We start from the raw sequence: 5,852 nt of genomic DNA on the forward strand, positions 1-5,852 counted from the left end.
TTGTGGAATCACAATAAATATAATGCAGTTGTACCTGGATGTTTTTCTACTATATTCTCTCCCCCCCCCCCACAAAAATAATCATTATTTTTTTATGTTTTATAATTTGTCCTTGTACTGTGCTTTCAATCTCCTTTTGCATTTATGTGGAAGGATGCAATAATGCACAATTCCACAAAATCGTATAAAATTGCAGCTGGTGCAGAAATAATTTTAACTACGAGAAGGCAGCTTTTTCAATGTGTATGTTATAGTTGAACTCAAGTCAACAAGAGCCGAGGTTAGCCTTTCTTAGTTTGGTCGCCTTAACCCCTCTCCACATAAAACTAAAAATTATATTATTCTGATTCTGAATGATCAGAATAACATTGCCTCTCATCAGTGCACTGGTAAATTGAGTCAAATTTCAACTCGCATATTATACACCTGAAATTTTTTTTTCCATAAAACATTTATTTTTAAAAGAGTAAAATATTGTTAGGCTTTATTTCTCGAAGACAGTCGAGAGTTTTTAAACTTAAATTATATCCTTCCGCAAGCGGAAAGACTTCTGTTTAACATCAGTTTTTCTTTAAATTATCATTGAATTCGGTGTACAGACATTCTGCATTTTTAGAGCAAATTGTGAAGTATGTTGAGTTAGGATAGGCTGTCTGCTTTATTATTTTATTTGCTAAAGCAGCTATGTCGTCAAAACTAGATGACACTGAAATAATTAAAAATTACTTTTGTTAGACTTAAAGCGGAAAATTTTCATGTGTGTAAATTTTTGTCATTATAATTCATAGTAATCTAGTAGCTTGATAAACAGCCAGGCCATTTGTGGCTGAGGTAGGGCAATGTGGGGCACAAAGTGAAATAGTTAAGATGACTGAGCTTTTTCAAAATGAAAAAATTAGAAATTTTTTTTGAAAATTATAGTACATAAAGAAAGAACATTCTCTTTAATAATAAAACTAACATTGAAACTGTATTTTTTAATTTTGGCAGTATAATTTGCAGTTTCAAAAAAAAGTGGAAATTTTGAACTTTTTTTTTTTCATGGAGCAAATTGAAAAATGAAATATCTTTTATTCAATTATAGAAAATATTTTTGATCAATTGAATCAGTAAATAAAAGGTTCAATGAGTAAATGAAAAGATACTGAAATAATAAACTGAAAATTAAATTAGCACACATATGTGCACACACACCACAGTTTTTTAAGCATAATATTTCAAATTTTAATGCATGATTAAAATAAAAGGACATGTATTTTTCATAAATAATTTTTAAAACTGTTTTTATTGATTAAATGCAACTATTCTTCAACATTAAAAATTATTCACAATGAAGATAAAGGACACTCGTTTATTAGGAATATACTAAACAGCCCACAATATAAACTAATAGATATTCTTCACAAAACTTGTAACATGTATTTAATGTATTAAAAAATAAGTAATATACTTTGAGTAAATTTTTAATTTATTTTGTACTCATTAAACTATGAAACAAGTACGTATTATGTTATTTATGTAGTTTGAAACGTATTTTTAAAAAAAATTAGTATGTAATTCTATGATGCGACTAGCCTTTTGGAACATACCCGCCAGTTATTACTTGCATATGGTGTAAAAATTAACTGTTTACTTAAAAAATCAATAGAGACTAATTATGGGATTGATGTTTCATATTTCTTTTAATTATCCTACTCATTTATTTTGATTTTAAACTTTCCTATACCCACGTCCAATAGCCAAAACAGATTTTATCCAAGCCGGATTCAACCGGTGTTATCTATGGTTTAAAACCACCACTGGCCAAAACTCTAACAACCCTGCTAAAAGCAGAGGAAATATTTCACCATTTTACTTTGCCCCACATTCCCCTACTTCCACTTCTACTCGCTCTAGATGTAAAAATTAATCTATTTTACTGAACTTTCCCTCTCGGGTAATTTTATTTTTTCTAAATCAATAAATTATTTGGTTATCGTGAAAAATATATTGTTACTACCTGCAATTAAAATGTGAAATCAGTTGAAGTTTTAGAAATATTTTAAACTGATTGTCAGTTGTAAGTAAAAGCGCACTATTTATATTTAATTAAGCGATAAAATTAGAGAAAATTGTGAATTGGTAAATTCCATTTGCGACAGACATGACATGAGACTACTTGTTTGTTGATTTTCAAGTAGTAAATAATAATTTTTAAAAAACAATTGCATTTACTACAAGTTTTCGGAAAAGTGAAAGTTGTATGTTAGTTTATGATACTTCTTTACAGACAACCCCCTTTTAAATGTTTGGGAAGGGATGATTTTTTAATTTGCCGAATGATACTCTGAATTTTGCCGAATGATAAAATACGAGCATGAACACAAACGTGCATCTAATGAGAAGAGACATTAAACATCAATATTTAAAATTTTCAAAGTTTTGCAGAGAAGTGTCCAAATTTACAGAATCATCAGAAAAAATTGTCGACTTAGAAAATTTTTGGTAGGTCACAGTGACCCTCCCATCAGGGTGCCGCTCTCCAGTGGCGTTTTGAAACAATAAATATATTATAACGGCAATGATCGTAGAGCGATTGTCCATACATTGGCGCTTCGATTTTGTAGTTGGTGCGGAACCAATGCATTGGTTAAGAGAAAAATTTGAAACCGATTTAACAATGCAGGATTTACACTGGTTTTTGACAATGTATCGATCCAACGCCCAACCCTAATGCATATGTAACACAAAATGTTTTTATACTTATAATTTGCATATTTGCAGCGAACTTCCCTTTTCTGTTCAAGGAGTTCTGTTCACCTCATTGCACATTTGAATCCGTGTTCCACCAATAATTCTCCGGTTCACTTTGGAAAGTTAGAGCGCTGAGAGGGTGCAAAGTGGACAGCATCTGGAATGTTAAATAAAGTGCTTTAGAATAATATGATTCAAAGTTCTCAAATTAATGCTTTTTTGAATGATTGATACATTTTTTTATATTCATCTCCTTAAAAAATTATGTATTATATTCATTAATATAGACAACAAGCATTTAAAAGTTTGAAAGAGGGGGAGGGGGGGGGGAGAATCAATATTTAAAATTGTTTTCTTGAAAACCCAAGTAGTTAACTAAAACTAGATGCTTCAACTTGTTAATTGAAATCTAATCAATTGCAAGAAGCAAGTTTATACAGACATAGTTGTTATTCATAGAAGAGTTTAAAATAAATAAAAAATAAAAAACAGTAGTATTTTAAGTAATAAACAATATCTTTAATTAACCTTACACGTAGGCAGAGAATATTCTTCATTAACAATAAAATAATCAAGACTCAATGGTGTCCCATCTAATAATTACTTAGTTATTCGAAACAATTTTGTAAAATATCCTCTTAGCAAACAAAAGATTTTAATATTATTAGAAGCTTTTTAATTTTAAAAACTTGTCACGATGTTTTAAAGTTTAAACAAAGGTCTGCGGGAAATTGAATGTTCAAACTAGATAAAAACTTAATTTTAAGCAGCAATCATCGTTATAGAATTCAAAAAGTGTTTATTTGTAGCAAAAATGTAAACACTCACCAGCAATCAATCCCGGATGAGAAGATATCAAAAAATTCCTATTCGGCGAGAGCGATTTCTGACCGCTACGGTATCCGCCATTGCTGCAAGATAAGCAAACTAGCCTACGAACAAGCACTCGAAGTGTTTCAGTTAATGCCGTATTTGATCGAAACAATTTGATGTTGATGGAGAAGAGGAAAACGTTCGAAAAATGTTCAATATTTCAGTCATGGAGTCTATCAGTATACATTTCCATGCACGAAATAAACAACGTGCTTCGCCGCCATAACTCATTTGTTGCCGTTTCTAAGTACTAAAAAAAATCTACACTGGAGATATTCCGTTTTTTCACGGATAAAGGCTCCCTCTAACGATCGCATACGGACATGTTCTGTTAGCGCTCTAAAGTAAAAGAAAATTTCCAGTAATTCCATGAAAAGTTCCGTTTTCAATCCAGAACGAAACTTTTCTTTTTATAAGGGGAAATTGTACAGTAAATTTACGGGAATGCATTAGTAAATTAAATGAAGCAATTTTACAGTGTAACTCAAAAACGGTATGTTCATGGAAAGTTGAAATTTGGTATATAGACTCATATTGGGGTCTAGATGTGCACCTTGCGTTTTGGTTGTGTTCGAGTCTTCTCAAAAGGGGTCGTTTACCCCTTTTTGGTTAAAAATCATTGTTTAATATCAATGCAAACTCAAGTGATGAGTCGAAAAAAGTAAACCCATAAGTAAACTTAGCGAATATTTGCTGCTATATTCATAAGCTTTTCCTAGTCAAAGTTTGTCGCGGACTTGGCGATATATTCGCAATTTGGCTACAAATTTGGCGAAAAAAATTAATTTCCGAATTTGATTTTAATTTGCTGCTATTTGCGATATTTAAAGATTTATCCTTTAAGTATCGTTAAAAATTGTCGATATTGGGAAAATTAATCTCTGTAAAACGCTTTTTTTGCATCGTTTCGTGACCAATTAGGAGGTAAAATATTTAAAGCGTTTCCTTGCTTACCCCAAGTCACTATTAACACTAAATTAGTGTAAAAGGAAAGTCATGCGATGTTTTGCTATGTTTGTATTTTAATCTTTAAAACTATATTATTCTTTAAAATAAAAGTCTTTTATAACATCCGTTAATCCGTTCTTTTATATTTAAATGGGCTACATACTATTGATACGTGTACTGAAATGGATAAAATACTGAATTAGTTTCTCAAAAAAGTCTTGTGAAGGCATTTGCTTCTGAATGTACAGCATATACTCGACTTGACACTGATGTAGCTATGAACACTGTACCACTTTTTAAAGAAATTTTTAAACTGCAACTTGTTCTTCTAGCTGAATGCTTTTTCTTAAGCATCAAAAATTTGTATTGTTTTTTTCTGAGGAGTTCAGATGTAGGAGAGAGCCTCACTTTAGGGCAATATTTTTTTTTTGTTTTCTCTCCATGCTTTATATTTATCAATTGTCCAAATTTTACCTGTTATTCGTTTCACTCTTTCCTGCAATGTCTAATATCTAGTCTCTTATCTACTATAGAAGAATGTACATTGATTAAGTTTTTATTTGATCCCACGGTGTAGTTGGTGGTAATAGGTGGAGTACCTTAGAAAAGTAAAAAATATATGTTTAGAGTTCAACAACTAAATTCAATTATCCATGAAATCCATTTTTTACCGACTTCAAAAAAGGAGATTATGATTTTGTATTGCGGCTTTTTATGTGTGTTTTCGAATTATTCCAGCACTACTGGACCGATTTGAAATTTTTTTTTTGTTTGGAAGGGTATACTTCCCAGATGGTCCCATTATAATTTGGTCTGGATCTGATAAGGGGTCTCGGAGAAATACAAGAAACTTTAAATTTCATACGTCATGATCACGTGGTGTTGCTGTGATCGGTGTATTTTCACACCTAAGGTTTTGGTTCTCTCTTGAGCGATGTTTAATTCTCGCGGCACATGGATAATTAATTTTCTCAACGCTGCCCCGCATGGTAATTTTTTATTATAGGTGTTACTAATGTATTTACTACTGCCTAGCAAAGCAGTAAATTAAATATATTTTGCTACTTTAACAGTTGAATCAATTACCTTAATATTTTATTTACTAATAAATAACTTTATTTAGGCACTAAAATATAAAGTTCTTTATTTAATATTCTAATTTTTAAATATATTTAGTGTTCAATTGAGGGGAAATATAATACAGAACACCACTCCCCCACGATTTAATATACAGCCGAGCCCGCTTAATGGAATAGGCAATTTGCCTGGAAAAATTATTCTAATAAGCGGGATATTCC

Source organism: Uloborus diversus, chromosome 4, assembly GCF_026930045.1.
Source record: "Uloborus diversus isolate 005 chromosome 4, Udiv.v.3.1, whole genome shotgun sequence".
In the NCBI taxonomy this organism is placed as follows: domain Eukaryota; kingdom Metazoa; phylum Arthropoda; class Arachnida; order Araneae; family Uloboridae; genus Uloborus; species Uloborus diversus.